The sequence below is a fragment of the Atractosteus spatula genome, chromosome 3, assembly GCF_055471065.1.
Source record: "Atractosteus spatula isolate fAtrSpa1 chromosome 3, fAtrSpa1.hap1, whole genome shotgun sequence".
In the NCBI taxonomy this organism is placed as follows: domain Eukaryota; kingdom Metazoa; phylum Chordata; class Actinopteri; order Semionotiformes; family Lepisosteidae; genus Atractosteus; species Atractosteus spatula.
In genome coordinates, this window is record NC_142708.1 from 3,897,308 (window position 1) to 3,915,813 (window position 18,506).

The 18,506-nt window shown below is 37.2% G+C and overlaps 1 long non-coding RNA gene across 1 annotated transcript in view; it reads left to right on the forward strand.

The window, feature by feature from the left end:
• The first annotated feature begins 14,745 nt into the window (after positions 1-14,745).
• Positions 14,746-18,506, forward strand: part of LOC148837287 (uncharacterized) — a 69,784-nt gene continuing 66,023 nt past the window's right edge. The window contains exon 1 of the long non-coding RNA XR_016090834.1: positions 14,746-15,058. This is a non-coding gene — a long non-coding RNA (uncharacterized LOC148837287). The remainder of the gene's footprint in view (positions 15,059-18,506) is intronic.

Sequence of the window (18,506 nt, forward strand, 5' to 3'; positions counted from 1 at the left end):
TATTCAAAACAATTACATCTCAAAGGTTCGTGATTTTAAGATTAAGAAATGTACTTACGAAATGTTACAAAATCCGTTTTTTTTTCTTTTCCAGCCCAAGCCTTAATATGATATAATGCATACTAAACATGGCTCACAAAGAAGACTAGCTGAGCAAAAGAGAACCGGTTATTATACGATGAATTTTGTAGATAGATGTCGGAGTAAAAGAATTACGTGGCCAGCCAATGACAGATTGAATAAAATCATAGCCTTTCGTATTTGTTACCTTTACAAATATCTGTTCTGTCCCAGATACTTGAAGTTTTCCGTGCGAGTTTAAAAAAATATTATCTTCTGTAAACATCTCAAAAGCGGCTCAAAGCAGCGTTTTCTAAAACCTTCCGGAAGAGCGCGGAGATATAAATCACACCGGGATATTCAGTCAACATTACAGTTCTAACCTTTGCAATACAAAATCGTTCCCTACTTATTTAGCTGTGCTGCCCTTTTATGAAACCGGAGAACGACGATCCACGACCACATATATGTATAGGTATATAACATATGATTACTTTTTTACTTGAATATTACAGTCTGTCCGGGAAATAAATGAGTACATGGTGGGCGTTCTTCCTGACCATTTGGATTTCCTCTTGAAATGAAAAAGAAAAACGAAATGTTGATACGCGTCTGGAATTTACCTGTTTTATATGGGTTCGCTAGACTCCATGACAGACTATATTATCACCCAATTTTATTATGTTTTTAAAAGGAAGGATTTTCATCTCTAACGCGAGATAGTGTTCAGAGTGTTCCATTAACAACATAGTTTCGCAGGGGTGGACCACACTGGCGACATACGTTTCCACCAAGTAAACTAATTTATTAAAAAACAAAATCCGAAATGCACAACCTAGTCTGCGTTATACCAAACACTTCAATTAGTTCGCGAAATATGTACTGTTTAGGGATAAGGGATTTTAAAAATCAACAAGTGCACACCTAATTATTTGTCCCAGTCATCGTTGTCTTTCGTTATGTCTAGTTGCTTTCGATGTATGATGTATACGTATAATGTAAATACATTTTGATGGATAAAATACACACGCACAAACATAATCTCTTCGGCTGCCATATAATAAATTTTACAACTGAACATATAATATTTGAAAATGTATTTACCGTTATGAGAAAAAGTCGAATTGACTAAGGCGACCATGTGGCGGGCTGGGCAAGAAATTTTCTCAACATCCATTTCTCCTGAAGGCTGTTTTTGAGCACTTTGCATCTGTTAATTCCAATTGAGCTCACGGCTTACAGGACAACTCCATTTCGAGTACACGACAACCAAGAGAGTGTTTGAATTCGTCTGAATTAGATCAAGGGCGAAATTAAATATAATTAAAACACATATTTGTGTTATTAAATATAATGGCCTGAAAACGTTGCGTTTCATAATGCGGACTGCGTTATTAGTCTCCACAACCTCGGATCTTGAGGAACATTAGGTGATGGTGCCCTTGCTTGCGTTCAGTACCTTGGACAGCACACAGTGCAAAGGCACTTTTCCGATATTTGACGGGAATTTTTTTTTATATATATCTACGTTTATACCCACATCACAGTGTTTGTCGTGAGATAGCATTGCTTGTTTAGGTGTAAATTTCTTTCAGAGGAAAGAAACACATGTGTGCCTCCATTTAGCATACTGCAATACAAATTAATATTCACATTTGAGCACGATTTTCTAACGAAGACGTTAGGATGTCACCAAATGGCAGGTTATTTTCAATTTTAGAATTTTCGTTATACAAAGTAAATTATATTTAATCTGTTTGAAAAAAATGCTTTAAAAATGTGGTTGTATTATTTTGGCGTGTCGTGTATGTACACCGTTGCCAAGCGTTTGATTAAAATAGATGTAAGCATTAAATTATGGATTTGTTCAGAGTAATCACATTTAATTAATTCATTTATGAAATGTATCTGTTTTGATGTGGGTCACAAATTCGATGTTTTTGTGGATGATTCATTATATATTTTTTTTGCAGCAGATCAGTCTCATTTCGTCTCATATTCGGGAAGTGTGTTTTATTCCATTTTCATGAATTGAATTAGTAAACAACAAATATAAGCAACAGATAGAACTTTCTTATTGTACATTTTCTATCTGGTTCAGACGAAAATTAGAACTTGTCGTGTCATGATGCATTTCCTGATATAAACAAGTCGAAAGTAGTTCTAAAAGCACTAAGGCCCATTTAAGTAATGTAGAGGTTACGTGCTAGTTCTATTCTTTTCGAACCCTCCCCCCACGTATTAAAGCTATGTCTTACACCAGACTAACAAAATGCAAGTGCGTATGCATGAAATTGCATTTCATATCCGCTTTGCGGTTTATTTTCAGGGGAAATATCACAATATCGTGTTCTCTACTGTGTCATACTGCATGCAATTAAATGTTGACACGTTTTTCTGTGAGTTTTAAGTATAATTGACACTGTCCAAGCTTTTAGTCAGTTCTAGCGCGTTCAGCTACATGTGCTTTTTATAGCTGGCGGTGAACGCGTTATTAAAATAAAACATTATTATTGTTGTTGTTGTTGTTGTTGTTGTTGTAAAATACTTTGAAATGTAGGTAACAAATGTGTTGCGAAATGTGTTGCGTTGTATTTCTGTCTTTTCTGCGTACTTGCACCTGCACAAAACAGACAACATCACCACAGACTGAGAGAAGTTATGAAATAGATGTTCCACTAGAGGTCACACTTGCATTTTTATCTGCGCAATAGTAAGTATTCTAACAGTGACACTTGTTTTCGAAAGGAAATACATTGAATTAGACCGTTACAAAATAATTGTTTCTGTTTTGCTTAACTTCTGCGAACTGACGTGGAACTCAAACCGTTTTCTTTATGATCTAGAAAGAAAGGAGTGCTCACAATTATTAAAAACAGAGGCAGAAAGATTAATCGGGCAGAGGTGTAATTTACAATTCATTTTCTGGGAAACGTTTTTTTATTACCACTTGTCAATTGAAATTAAGCAAACGAAATGTAAATATCCTAATACCGAAGACACAGTTTCAGAATAATTTGTGGTTTTGCCACAAAATGGCGAGAAGAGCAGATTAATGTTTTACCGGCTGTGTGGAATTACTAATCTTATCCAATGAAGGTTACAGTCAAAGAGAGGAAACTGTACACACCGTGATAGCTTTGCAGATTCTATAGATGCACTAAAAACAAGAAATAAAGAAGACAATCACAACAAATCAAGACGACGGTGCCAATCAGTGGTCCTGATTTTGTGCAGTAACTATCTGAAGATGGTGGCGTTAGGGCATTAGTACAAACTGTTAGCAAGGAGAAGGGATCCATCAGACTAGTTGCCTGTAAGAAGCACCCCACCAAGAGTCAAAAACTAACTCTTTAGAGTGCAATGGTGAAGGGAGTCCAAATTAGATTTTGGGGATGTCTGAAACATTCAGATGACAGTATACTGGACCTAATAGAAGGTACATTCCTAATAGAATGTAATATACATAAACGTGCAGTGAAATTTGAAGAAGCAGGTGAGGAATGTTATTATTACAGCGTTTTCTCATAGTTTAGGAAACCAAAAACACACTTAAAACCTGTATCAGGCAGGCTGGCACCAAAACAAAGCAGGCTTTGTGAAGTCCTAACCCATCATCATCTGGTGTCTACTGGAACTTCTAGAAATGAATTGGGTGAAAAGGGAATGTTTATAAATAAAACAGAACAAACAAAATTCTGGATCAGCATTAGTAAACAGCTGTGAGACATTCTCCTGGGGTTCTGACAGAAGATTGGATTGCAGACTAAAAACACAGAAAGGGTACACAACACAGCACAGTGTGAAAAAATGCAATAAAATAAATTCAACTGAATGCCTGTTTTTAGACTTCCTTATATTCTTCCTATTTCGCTTTGCAAACAATGTGACTTGTTGGTTAAAGACCAGACCCACTAAATCCTCTTCAGTGTTAAATTTAAGGCATCTGATGATTATGACGAGTACAACTATTAACACTACTCCTACTGCACCATGTTGTAACTGGTATGGGTCATATCTCAAAATCGAAGCCTGACTGAGCCAGGTCAGTCCTGAGGTGGGAGACCTCTAAGGACAAACAGGTCCTTCTGTAAGTGGTGTCGCTGGACCAGTAGGCGGCAGTGATGTCCACGGCACTGTTCATACGAGCAGCGGTGCTGCAGCGATTCGGACTTTGGTCTCCTTGAATTCAAATGGTAAAGCGGTTTCATACTTCAGTTTTGCTCTGTTTACACGCTGGTTGTGACTCAGGCGGGCGCTACACTTCAGCTTTGAATGAAGCCGGTCTCTTCCTCCGTGTGTAGCGCTATAATAACGGGATCTGTTCGCATGTAAAGCGCTATAAAAAGCTGCGATTATTCTTAGTACTGGAAGTAGAAGCTTAAAAGGTTCCATTTAAGCAATACCACGGTATTGTAACGTCATTATGATTGCATTACGTTGATAAGTATTCCTTTTAAATAAATTAAGTCTACAGATGACCACAAGCGAGCTTAGTTTTAATCGAAGATCTATCCGACGATTATCTTCACAACCAGACGTTAATTACAGTTTATAGTCTTACAGACATAACGCAACGCTGTTTTGCCAATCCACCCCTCCGCCTTCATAAAAATACGAATTATCTTTCAGCAGTCACCTGTCTGAAATTTTATAAGGTTCATTGTACAGAAAACACTCCACATAATATGTGTGTCCGGGCTGACCCTTTCGGAAAAGTTGCAATATTTATCATGAAATACTTTAAATAAATTTGATATTTAGCATATCGTAATTCTCCCGGAATAGCATGTTTACAACATGCACTTGGAGAAAAAAAAATCAAAAACCCAGTTTCTGGTCTTTTTTAGACCATCATCAGGGTATGGTTCAAAGCTGGTTGGTGTTTTCTTAAATCGATGTATGAGGCATACATAAACACATCTGACGGAATCCATAATAGATCTAGATACGATTATTAAAAGGACAAAAACATTTTTTTTCATCTAACGGTTTTTCGCCTAAACATTTGGAATTGTTACACAACCTGTAGTACGTCTGTGTCATAGACAATAAAACCGACCCACGTTTACAAGAAAAATGCGTCCAATGTGTAATATTCCACTGTTTGAACTGTTTGCCTTTATTGATAAAGCAGACATTCTATTGATCACATGCTTCGTTGAATTTGGCTAGATATCGTTGAAATTGTAATGCGCTTGTGAGATGCAGTTAGCTTCTGCATCACAAAAGTGCAGAGCTGCTTTTTATCTTTTAAAAATCTATTTTAAAGACCTTTAAAAAAACGTAGTTGATAAATCTTGTTTTAAGACGATGGGCACGCGATTTTAATGTTTCGGTATACAAAACTACAGTTCTTGCAGTTTTTCTTAAATTTATCCTGCTTGTAAAGCAGACTTACACACACACCTGTTTTGTTTAAATGAGTCACGTCGGTGCTGGTTGCGAGATGGAAATCGATCAATTACACTCAGAATAAGACATTGGTGCGATTTATAATATGTCAAAAGCGTTAATTGTAGTAATTCTAGCGGTACGGGAAATCATTTAACATAGTATTATAGTTAAAAATGTAAAAACCGAAAGAAATAGGATATATCCATTTGACCTCTCAAAATAAAATACTAAATGAGACGGAATTTATTGCATGGCGTTATTTCTTTTAAAGATCGTATTTAGGCAATATTGAGTTGTACATGACAAACATTAATTAGGGATTAAAACGGACATCTAGACTCGCGTTTTATACGTTCGCAAAACATTTTTTTCGTACCAAAATCCAGAGTCCATTTAAAAATTTAAAGAAATGCAACGAATTGCATTAACAAGAAATAAATTACGAAATAGTTTTGAAATATTTAACGTTTTTAATCATCGATTATTCAGTAAATAGAAGTAGGTTTCATAGTGGCTGCCTTTTTACAGGTAAGATGGGTCACACCATCGCCTCTTTTTCCCAATGCAAATGGGCTTTCGAGCAGTTTATTTTTATAACTGGGGTGACAGAGTTTACATGTTCTCCCCATGTTTGCACGGGTTTCTTCCCACAGTCCAAAAACATAATGACAGTTTGATTGGCTTCTGTGGAAACTGGCCCCGGTGTGAGTGTGTGTGGCCTGCGATGGACTGGTGTCCAGTCCAGGGTGTGTCGCGCCAGGCGCTCAATGCTCGCCGGATGCGCTTCAGCTCCCCCGCGACCCTGGATTGGATGATACGGTTAGAAAGTAAATGTACGAGTTATTATCGGTGTTGTTATTAAGTCGTACGAAATATTCAACAAACACTCTACTTTCCCCTGTACGTACTGTGTGTTTGTTTTTCTGGGACATTAAATGTTATTCAAACGCATTTGCTGTCTGTGCACCCAGAATTGACTGGCGTTTTCTGTTTTCAAACGCCGGAACTCTGCGCTTCCTGCATGGGTTCATCTGCCTACTCAAAATACATCTGCCCTCAAAGCCTATGGTTTTGAAAGTGTCACTTGGAACATAAAAAATCACGATCAATCGTAATTGGTGTAGGTACGATGGCTCTGGGACTTCTTGTTTCCAAGGAGAAATTTAATATTACTCCTTCAATATTACTCTATTCCAATAAAAAATGAAAGGAAAAGAAAAAAATGGAAACACACCTTTGGTTCCATACATGCTCCCAGAAAGTTATGCAACTGGAAGTTAGAATAAAGACTACTGCCTTTTCGGTGGGCTCTCATTATCTATGTTGAAGCCTTGGATGAAACAGAACAGATTAAAACAGTGCAGAACAGGAACGCCCGATACCCGCTCGCTCTGTAGAGTTGAACGAAACCCCATTTATTTCACTCAACGATGAAGTGGTGGAACAAAATCGCATTCCGTCGCCGAGCAAAACAAAGCACCTACTGGGCAGAAATGAATAGCCAAACAGCTCGCCGGTCCTACTTAGTTAAAGAGGAGAGTTAATTGTCAAAAAAAAAGGGCTGCTACTTTTTCCCACAATTTACGAAGGCCGTATTGTGAACAAGCCTTATACTAGGAGACGGTTTCCAAACAGATACTCCTTTGTACTTTCACATCCGTTGGCAAGGTGCGGACTCCATACACAAATTAAACAGCCCCAAAGCTCTTGGCTTGGTCTGCTGAAAAGTGTTCTTGGCTGGCGTTCTGTACTATGACATTGGTCCCTTAATCCGCCAATATATGATGCTTGGTATAGACGAGCAGGTCGGATTTTTTCCAACTCTTAAGAATGATGTTAGGTTAAAACGAAGCCCAAGGAGCCCTGGTTGATTTGGCATAACACTGGTAAGTACAGGGGCTGAAACTTTAATTTGGCAATTTAGATAAGGTCTAGGCTACTGCTTTACAAAGAGTAATTTAGATTTGTCCACATTTAGAAATGTATATTCGTCCAATGACTGGTCATGTTTAAATCTGGAATGATTTTGAGTTGTATATCATATACTTTAAAGTATATATACATATCTCCTTACAGTAAATATTCTGTATTCCAACACAAATACAATACAAAATTGCAGCATCTCTAACGATGGGGTAAACAATATCCCGAGGTGTGTTTTTGTGCGTGTCAGGGCGCACACACACCTTGTGTATTCAAGTTCCATTTAATGCTATCAGTTTCGGATTTTATTTTTTAGGGTAAACCGGGTTTTTCACTGCACTGCGACACAAACATGGCTTCGATTCTATCGAATACATCGAATAGGAGCTTGAAAACCAACCGCCATAACAAGAGTGTCTGTTCTATACTAACTGCAAATATCCGAACAGGTGAAGTCATAGTGATGATCAATTATTATGGAAATAATATTCCTTTTGGCCTTGTAGCTTAGCTAATGAGCGGATTTTAACGGAAAGGTTAGTGACGTTATGTTACACTTAAATTAATGTCCAATCTGGCATCTCAGTCTAATAAAAAACAATGCTCATGACTGCCTTATCTATCGCCCGAGAGACAGACAGATGATGCTCGATACCGAGTGAAAAGATCCTGTGACGTACAGCTAACTTGCTCATACTGAGGAACCCAGTAATGAGAGAAAAAGACAAGATTTAACTCTATATTTAAGACACACAGATGGATAGATGTACTGACTGGCGTAGGATTTAGCTATGGTCGTTTCTGAATTAAACGAATAGGTCAAAACTGTATGTGCAGAAGAAAACGTAAAAGTCTGTCCGATAATGCTTGATGTCAAGATACATTGGCAATGCACAAATGATAATACACATAATACAGAATTACCCGATATAGTGCCATTCACAGACATTGCTTTATAATTAAGTGGTAAATAACATTTTTAATAAAAAAAACATGCTGCTACAAATGTTGATAACACGGTAAATTCTATATGCATTGCTACTAGTAGCTGTGATTGATAGTTAAGAGAATGGGCATATAACGCGCTTATTTATACCGACAGTTAAAGCTGAAATCAAATTTTCTGCAGCACAATATATATTTTTTTAGTATAAATCAGAGACTTTACACATTCTTTATCCTTCCCGTAAATGGCAACCATATTCAAAAGATTTACTCATAGCCAAAAATAAAAAAAGAATGGCTCTAAATATTTTTAATTGGTTTGGAAGAGTAGAATGAACTGGAGATTGATTTTGATACACGTTTACCTAATAGGTTAAAATAAGTGGTGTTTTCTTGATTTAAGACTTTGTTCATTGAATTGTTACAAACATATTTTATTGCAACCAATTTCAGTCATCTTCAACTCCATTCTTTTGCCTCTCGTGAACAGAAAACGTGCATTTTTGAAGAAAATGTTGAATTAGAAAATTACGCATCATTTTCTGACAGATGGTTTCTGTATTATTGCTGCTTAGCCAGCAGGTGTCGCCATAACTCAGTAAGTCATTAATGGCTGGTTTCCTTTGCAATCACACGGAGGAAAGGCATAAACATTCTGTATGACTCATAATACAATGTATAAATTAATTTAAATAAAAAGTACATTTTAAGAAGAAAATAGGTTAAATCCCATTGTATTTTAACGCAAAGCCAAAAATGTCAATGTATTAGCTAAGCTTACGCTAGTTTGTCTCTTCGAGAACACAGATTTCATATTCTCTATTTTAATTTATTGGGTAACACTTAATTTTCTACTATTTTATGTTCGAATAAAGCGTTTTTACGACAGTTCTTTCTTGCCAGTTTTCACACTAATTGACACTAACTTCACATACATAATGTGTAACTGAATTGAAACATTGTACGTGAACAGAAACATTGTATGTTACAGTATACTGTACAGTTAAAATTAAGAACCGTATAATTATCTATGTATTATAACGTTTTTAATTCAGGGAAAACTCGACGATATCTTTTATGACTTTTAACGTGAACAAGAATACATACACAATACATAAATTAGTCATTACAATGTCTGTTCAAGAACATTTGTATCATTGTGAAGTTCATATAGGAAGGAAAACGGTCTTACCCTGTAGATGACCATTGTGCACTACGAAGATATAATATTGCACATTATCTTTTTGTTTTATATCTAACAAGTCAAATTTTATACTAAGGGAGGCCGGTTCGTTAACATTTCAGAAGTACATTTAATCTATCGGGTGTATTATGAGCACATTAACAACTTCAAGTCTTTATCTGGAGGTAGTCTACTGTGCTTTTCTGTAGCTCGATATATAAAGCCGTTATATTAAGCATTAAGTATTAAACAATGTAAATTCGTGAATGCCATTATTTCAGATACGTCATATATGTGCATTTCCCCTTAATATATAATTATATATACTGATTTGGGTATTTGAAATAAAATGCACACGATAATCTTGTGCAGTTTAAACCGTAAAGAATTTCGTGAACTCGTTATTTGTCAACAGCCTAGTTAAGCTATGCTAAAGGCTTAAACTTTTTCGTATGTTTTCACAAGATGATATTGTAATTAAAGTGGATTATACTGATTTTTCGAATTTCATTTATGTAGGTAAAAATTACGATGCTTAGTAGAAGAATCTTTTTTTTTTTTAATATGTTGAGATTTTCCTGGTCGAGTGTTCTAGTTCGGTCTGTAAGGAGCTGGACCCAAGCTTAGGAAAACGGGAGACACAGTAAAGCCACAAGGTGCACTGAAAATACGTCAAAGTGTCAAGAGCATTGTTACCAAAATCGTGAGAAAGAGATATTGCCCAAGAGCTCATTAAGGGCGATCATCTTAAGGTGAAAGTACAAAAAAAAGAAAGAGAAAAGGACTCGTGTCGCATGAGGGGAAACCCTTCACGGAAATAGCTAAAACACCTTTTACATTTGACCACAAATATATTCATTTAACCTCAAACTATTTTCCTACAGCAAAGGTAATGTCATCTTTTGAATCCAAATTTTAATTCTCCAGTCTCAGATGGGAGAATGAAAGCGCAGAGCAAGCGGTCTAAAGAATTAAAAGATGGGTTTTTTCAGCCAACCGTGAAACACGGGGGAGGCACCGCAAGGAGCTGGCGTCTTCAGGTGTTGGTTAATGTCCTGACAGACGGCATCTCCTCTGATACTCTGTGGAAGACGCGAACCCGAGAAAGACAGCTTTCCACTTACAGGCAACAAACTTTCAGTACGGTCAGTTGCCTTTACCACAAATTCTAAATGCCTTTATAGGCTGGCTGGGAGGCACGAAAGAGCACTACTCGAAACTTTTTTTTTTCTCTCACAGTCACATTGAGCATGTTTAGATTCTTACACCGTGATGAGCTGTTAATTAAAAAAAAAGATTACTTTTTGGAGAAGGAAAAGGCGTGAAGCACTCAGCCTGACGAGCTTTATTCGGAATCGGGGTTGGTGCAGGATTAAAAAATGCGAGCCTTATAGTAACACCCCAAATAATTATCCTTCTTATACATACTGTGTGTTTTAGTCCCACGACTAAGTGTACTAGCACCATTTAGACGAGCTGCTCTACATTATAGAGGTGGGGATAATGTCATTTAATTGACAAAATTCCATGACTTGACAGGCCTGTGTTCGTTACGCTTTTAACATTTCTTCAATGTTACAATTCCTTAAGTTTTTATGTTTTGCTAACACTTTTAGTTTTTTTCGCATGTTACAGAAAATAGTTACTGAATAATTATTGTGAACACTGCATACTTACACAGGCAAGCATGCATGTCTTGCTTTCTAATGCTCGGTTTCTAATAATAGGGCTAATATAATATATAATAGAATAATAATATATACATTTACTAATTGAGCCTGACGTTAAGTAGTGCATACCCTACCAGGTTAACATTCCCTATTTTCGTTGTTTAAGAACCGAGAATTGCACTATTATTGTATGTTCAACACAGCAATTGTAGAACTATTCTAAAGATGTCCGGAATACGAAACAAATGTACATTACTTCCACTCACAAGGAGTTTCCCTACCCAACAACGCACAGGAAAACGCAATTTCCGAATCTTACTCAATAAAATACACCTTATCGAGTCATATTACTGAATCTACAACCGCTTTAATGTGGCATCCCTTCTCTAAAAACACGAAATTAACAGCCCGCCTTTCTGCCTCGTGTAAAGCAGGGTTTCTCTTGAGTGTCCCGAAATAATAAGCGATAACGAACATATTTAGAATATGCTGAATTTACGTGGTCACAAACATTTTTTTTAAAAAACCTCGACATTACGCAATGTACCGCAGTTGGGTTTTTTTTTTTAAAAAAACACCGTTTACTTGTGCAGCCACTACACTCCTCATTATTCGGGTGACGGATGCTGCTATTTTGATTTGCAGTGAATATGCATCAATATGGTAATCTTGTGTCTGTCTTGTGGCACAGTGAGATCCAATCCACGTGTGACAGAACTCCTAGTCACCAAGATATAAGGGGGGAATATTTTATATTAGGTGAGTTAATTTTAAATATACATTTTTTGTTGAAAACGTGTAAGTTTTATGTGTGTCCATATAATATACTATATTACGTCTACGTTTGAATTCCTGTGTATATATGAACGATATAAGAGGTGTTTGGCACGACAAACAAATTATAAGTCAATGACATCGTCTGTTTTCTGGCTAAAAAAATCTTTACGTGTGGCCGTCTGGCCACTTTTATTGGGTGACATATCATAGAAGCACTTTAGTACAAGGTTCACAAAACGAGAAGGCAGAGGTACCGCTGGGAACCACCACAGAGCGATTTAGATGGGTTACTGCAACCGGGCATTTGAATATTTGCTATGCATAATCTGTTAAAGATACTTTCATGGCAGACTTTTCGAGAGGATTGCTTTATTGGCTTAAAATATATATATAGAAGCAGGTAAGTCAATACACTGACTAATTTACTATAAGGGGACTATTGGGGTTACACATATCAAAATTAGAACATAAACACATGAAATGGCTTAATAAGAGTTTTAATGAGCTTACATGTACTTTCCCATTACAAAGGGATTAGGTCACATTACTGCGGTGGGCAAACTCTATGTGTATATGATCATAAATAACGACTAGCCTGCTCACATAAAACACCAGCAATACGAAATCTGTGGTAAATTGTTTTGTGCCGGTATCGATTCTCGTAATGAAATATAATTGCTTAATGCACTTTTTGCTCTGCTGGTACTTTTTACTTTATGTTCGTAGAGGGAAAAAATATTTTGACCACCGCATCGCTATTTGTGCTATTAGGGCTACAAAACATCCGGACTGGGATTTTAAATAGCGCCTTATATTGCAACACATTACAATTTTAAGTTACAGGAATAAAGTAAATTCGCTCTGAAAAGGTTGATTTCATTTGCCTCTTTGTTGCTGTTGATCTGGTATGCCTTTGTTAGAATGATTTTGAAGCCACAATTTTAAAACGCAGCCAGAGCATTTGTAAGCGACATTATTTGCATTAGTTCAACATTTTACATAACCTCTTAAAGAAAAATGTTATTTTAAAATTAATTTTTATTCGCCTAATCTGTATGGAAAGTTGCACGTCCCGTCCTAACCGTGAATAACATTTTCTTTCAAGAAACGCTTAAGAAAACCCAAACATCCAGTAAATAAATAAATGCAAATATACCTTTTACATATGCATCAATATTAAAAATAATACACTCGCAGGAACCAACAGCATCGGTGCTATAAGAATGGCGCAGCGGACGTCTCATTATGCACAGCAGACTTCTTCAGCTCGAATCAGTGCTTCTTCACTATCCGGCTTTCTGAGGACGCGCAACACACACAACCGGAGCTTCAAAAAACAAACATACGGCTTTTTTAAAACGTCGAAAAAATAAATCTGGGGGGAAAATTAGTCCGTCTGCTGGAAGAGAGACTATGCAAGCAGGATTTGCATATTTTGATGCACTAATTTTCCTTGATGTATTTAAATATGGCTGTTGCGCGTAGCAGATATGCTAGACTACGTCATTGGACGTGACCTCGCTGTTAAACCCAAACGTGAGTCTGAGCGAGTCAGAAGGATACGCCTGCAGTGATAACTGAATGTCGCTTCCGAGCTAGTCCGGCTTTTGAAAGATACTGCTGTGCTTCAGAGTATCGGGAGAAAGTTGTGAAATAATTCCAGTTCATGGTGTTGGCGACACTGACCACAAACAACAACAGAACAAAAAAATAGACGAGGAAGATCATATAGAAATATCTGGAAAATTATAGCCTATGGGTGAAGCCTACATGCATTCATAAAAATATGACATTTTAATTTTAAAATTCAGTTAATTCAAATTACGTCTTAAAAGCACAAAATTGTTTCTTGCTGTGTGCTTAAGCAAAACCTTTTGCAAAGGCCTACGGTGGAAGGTATTTAGCTTTTTAATAGTAAATTAAGCAAAAATCAACTAAACAAAATACATCCATGCTAAGATATGAGTGACACTGTCTTCTTCCGGTGAACACAAACCAAAAGTATAATAAAATCTACCTAAAATAGTATTTCTGGCAGGTTTTTTTTCGAATGGGTAGCGAAAACATAATCGACGACGAAAGCTGGGTTTTACCGGTTCAAAGCAACACAGATGAAAACAAGGTCTGAGAAATTTTAAAATAATGGATTATTATAAACTGTTGTAATTGTGCTGTTGGATGCAATGAAATAGAACCGATTTTGATTAAAAAATGACTATCATTTCTGAGCGGCGAATGTTGTAAGCAGTCTGAAACATATATCGCAAGATAGCGCCGTGCAAACTTCTTCCAAGTAAAGACGTGCCAATCATTTCATTAAAAACGTTTTTAAGTGGGAGAGTAATCCGTTACCAATGTCTGAATTTAAGGCAAGGGGGATTTTTATCACTTTTCAAGTCTAACTCTCGTCGTCTTCAGTGTCGGAGTAACACTGACTTCAGAATAAAGAAAATTAATGCAAAATAAGAGTATGGCAATAATACTCATTGCTATAAAAGCTGGGACGTTCTGGTAATACCGCTCCTAAAACGCATAGGACCCGGCGTGCAGCTGAGTGTATCGTCACTGTGCTGTAAAGAAATTTGAATTTGTTCCGTTTGTCACAGTGGGTTTAAAAAGGCTCGAAGCAAATTCATTACTCCTATCAGCCCGTAACCTGTTCTGGGAAGGACGAAAAGTCCATGGCAATAGATGAACAATAGGTCTACAGTTCATATGCAACAAAAGAATTGGGGAACTTGTTTGAATTTCCGAGCACGTCCTCATTCTCAAGGAGGGATGGACTAGACCTCGGCCAACGCCAAAAACTTAGTCTCCCACCACAGCCCTTCACTTTACCATTTGGGTGTATAGAAGACAAATACGTTATGGGAAAGTTTTTTTTTGTCATGTGGATGGAATATTGCCTCTGCTTAACTCAGAGCAGCCGAAGCAAGTCTAATGAGCTGAGTATCGGCGGCAACTTTAAAATGAGTGGGTGACGAGTATGGCTGGATTCAGGGGAAGTATTGAGTGTCCAAAAGGTTTCTCTGCTGGATGATTTCCGACGTGAGGACTGCTGAAAGAGCCTGCTGTACACTGCTCAAAACATCCTTTCATGTTTGTAAGTACATGTTTTAATTCTTCGTAGTTAAATATATACTATATATAATACTTTATGATATCTATATGAAATCTACATTTGTCCACAAAATCTGATCTACTCTAAAACCTCCTGGTGCCCACTGTTACAGTTGCTAAAAAGTAGGAAACTTGAATGATTTTTTGTGTAATTGTGTAAAACTGTGCATTGGAGTGGTTCACGCCTCGAGATAGCGTTTCCGAACTTGAAGACCCTTCTCTAACCTGGCGGGATTGTAATGGAAGTGGGTGTGAGGTAGCATAAAGAATTAAGTCGCAGCGATAATTACTGTGCTGTTAATTATCTTGCTGTGATGGGCTTTTCTGTGGGCTACCCGTTTTGCGCACAATGAATAATTTTGTGCTAGTGGGCAGTTGCTGGAACTCCACTGTTGCCTAAAATGCGCCCCAGATGATCGCAGAAAATACGAAATAAACAGTGGCCACTAAATACATGCCAGTATGTAACAATTGCTTGTGATATCTTGCAAATCATGCCGATAGATTTAACCAGAATGTAAAATCTCCCAGTTTTCCATTTGAGCACTTTCAAAATGCTTGCCACCGAAATACACCTTTTGTATCATACAATGCGGTTTTTATTTTATGAAAACTTTGGGATGGTCTATGTAAGACAGCGTGTTTCCGTGTATAAACACAGAAGAGGGTCTTAGCAATTATAATACACCCAGAAATAATAACCTAAGAACCGTATAGCAAAGGTCATTCCAGAGACTAATGCGATTTAAGTCATGTTCACTTCGACCAGCGAAGCTCGTCTCAAGCCCACGGTCACTGGCACTGGCACTTCAAGTCTCCCTGTCGACCAGGAGGCGAACTCCAGGGGACCGAGTAACTGTGGCCAGGACGAGCAAACAAAATGTCTTTAGCGAGTGATTGAGTTTATTCAGGGGTCTAACTTCCAGGAGAATATGAAACGGAGCTAGAATATGACTCAGACTCCGCTTTCTATTTCCTGACTCGTTTCTTAATAAAGTAGAGAGACTTCATGCTGGTCTCCGTAACCGAGACAAAATGTACCGCTTTGTGATGGCACTGGGTATAGAGCTAATAAGCATCGAGGCTAATGTTACACCGGCCCTGGGTGCAGTTTAAAGTTAAAAAATATGTGAACTATCTGTAACGACCCTATACATAGCTGTAACTGCATGAAAGGGTGCTGATGTATGAGCTTGTGTTCATATCTCTATATACACACTCGTACACAAACGTTAATGCTGTATGCTTGTGATATCGGAATTGTTTTGAGGTGGTTTCGACATACAAACATTTCGTACTGTATTTTGCTCAAAATACATACCCTTTCCCCCTTATGCCCATATTTATTTGCATTAGTTTCCATACTCGTTTCTCCATAAGAGAAAGCATAAATGTATCACCCGGTGCGCCAGATTGTAATTTTGTTTTCATTAATCCTGCCGAGGGACAGCGACGCTCGAAGTTAAACTCCAAATTAGAACCAGTTATGCAAAGATTTGCTCTGTCCTACTTCAGTGACGTCACGAAACTGCGATTGAATGGGGTAGCTAATTGCTCCACTCAGCGATTAAATAGTGAGACCGCGTGTCTGGGAGAAATCGGATATAAACATACAACATTCCCCGAGAAACCATCACCTATAGTCCCTGTTCTGTTACAGAAATCACACACACGCACAATAAAACACAATACTCATTTTCCTTTTTGAAAGAGTCTTTATTTTTGTCATTTCGTGCATATACACGGGTTTGTCGTTTGTACCTGAACAATACTGAAATATAGCCAATAGGGTATTATGTAAAAATAGAGAAAACGCAGTAATTATTGCGAGAAATTCAGGAAGTCTTGAACGACTATTTCATATTCGTATTGCATATTGGGGGTATTTCTTAGAATGTGTCACAATAACGTAGAAACATACTTCATAGAGTATATTCATCCTTCATAGTTTTCTTGTTCTTCCAGATGATAAAAACAATAATCTGAAATTAGCTCATAGGCGGACTGTATATGACAGATTCATCGCCTAACGAGAAGAGTAAACTGTAATAGTTACATAATCAACTTTTTTTTTCCTTTCTGAAATAAAGGAGAATCGTTTCTGTAAAGTACTGTAGGTTACGAAATTCGTAATCTTAATGCCAAATGAAAGCTGGATAACCATTAAATGTAGGTGGGCAGACTTAGTGGGATACAGGTACAAACTGGAAATTGACATTTGCGATCCACGGTGTTTTTATAGTTATTTCGATTTTTTTTTATTTGGATTTGTAATGTTTCAGAGTCTGATCTCCAGAAAAGATGGGAGTATAATTCATCGACAACTCTTCAGTCTTTAGTGTGGGCGATGGGATTACACATCGAATGTGACTCATTTGACTGGTGTCATTGTGCCATTGTCTTTTTATGACTTTTGTACGTTTTAACAAGTAAAATTTCAGTTACAAGAGACGTGAGGACAAAAAAAAACCTACACAAATCTTAATGGTCAAAGGGACCATATATTTGTCCTTGGGCACATATCATACGTGTGAGATGTAAAAAAAAACCTGTCAGGTTGTGAATTTGTAACATGGCTAACGAACAGGAAACACATAATTGTCAGATTGGTAGCTGCTACTTTCTTAGCCTTTAATTATGATTACTTTTAAAGCTATCTAGTGCGAGTGAAAGGCAGCCTACTGGATATGACAGTTAATCGTTGCTGTTCCAGTCATCTTTGGCACGTTAAGTCTTTAGGTGACGTTATCCTAAAAGATTTTCTTTTCTTTTGAGACAAAGCCAGTCACTGACGGAAATTATTCAGAGCTAGTAAAAAAAATGACTCTCTACTATACAAATACATGCTGTACTTGCTAAATGTACTTTAATCTTTTTTTTTAGCAAAGCGGTGTAGGCCTAAACGGCAGAGACCACAGTGAGTTTACGTCTAAAACATTTGAAGTTTGATCCTGCTCGGCTTTAGCTGCACAGTCAATTGTATTGATGTGCCAACGATATTCAGTGAATGTTGTTGACGCTGTATTCGTCTGAACCGGAATAGATCTAGATGTTTGATCACAGGTTTTCATCACGATTTAAATTCGGTGTGAAACAGGCCTTTTTTTATACAATTCTATCCCCGAGTGTTTATCTTCAAAATAGAGGCTATATATAAAATAGTATTTTTAATATTGATGTTATACTAGAAGGTCCAATGTTCTATATTATACAAATCCCACTTATTTCCATTTGTCCCATCTTGACCGCTTATACAGTTGCCACTGCCCTCCTCAAACACAATTCATTTATTGCCCATTCCTTCCGTACGAAATAGCCTGGTCTGTGGCATTACTTTGTAGAAACGAGACTGCCTGACTGTAGTAGGATCAGAAGGTTAGAAATGCCCGCTTGCGAGCACATCAAAATGAGGATTCGCATAGGCTTCACGC